The sequence below is a fragment of the Morone saxatilis genome, unplaced genomic scaffold (assembly GCF_004916995.1).
Source record: "Morone saxatilis isolate NCDOM2014 unplaced genomic scaffold, NCSU_SB_2.0 Contig17, whole genome shotgun sequence".
NCBI lineage: Eukaryota > Metazoa > Chordata > Actinopteri > Moronidae > Morone > Morone saxatilis.
In genome coordinates this window covers 109635-110178 of record NW_023339729.1, presented here as the reverse complement: position 1 = coordinate 110178, position 544 = coordinate 109635, and the positions used below count along the sequence as shown (strand labels likewise).

Here is a 544-nt window from a genome sequence, read left to right as displayed (position 1 = left end):
AAAACTACGGAGTTGAAGATACCCATAAAAGTGTTCAGATGCAATGTTGTATTTTTGTTGAAGCTGTTGAAAGGACATCAGTGTATTACCCTGATATACATCCCGAATAAGCCTGATTCCTTTCTTATGCCAACTATCAAACACACTATTATTAATTCCTGGGGCGAACTCATCATTCCTAGTCACAGGCGTTAATGCAAAGGATGAAGCGTTTTCCCCAAAATGCTTTGTAATGTCTCGCCAGACTCTGATAGTGTTGTAAATAATAGGGTTACGCTTAATGTCTGGCGACCTCTTTTTTCCATAATTTGTGAGTTTGCTCAGCAGGGAGTAGGGAGAGGAAAATAATACCTGCTTCAGATTTTAAATGAGACTGGAGCCAGTCCCAGACTATTCGGGTGTGGCAGGCCCAGTTATAAAATCTCAGATTGGGTAGGGCTAAGCCCCCTTGTTCCACTGGCAGTTGTAGAGTCTTAATTCTGATTCTGGGTTTTTTATTGTGCCAAATAAATCGTGAAAAGGCCCTTTCTAGATCCAAGATAAT

General features: G+C 40.8%; 1 long non-coding RNA gene across 1 annotated transcript in view; it reads left to right on the top strand.

Moving 5' to 3' along the window:
- Positions 1-544, top strand: part of LOC118326405 — a 22356-nt gene that overhangs the window by 6634 nt on the left and 15178 nt on the right. The window lies entirely within an intron of this gene.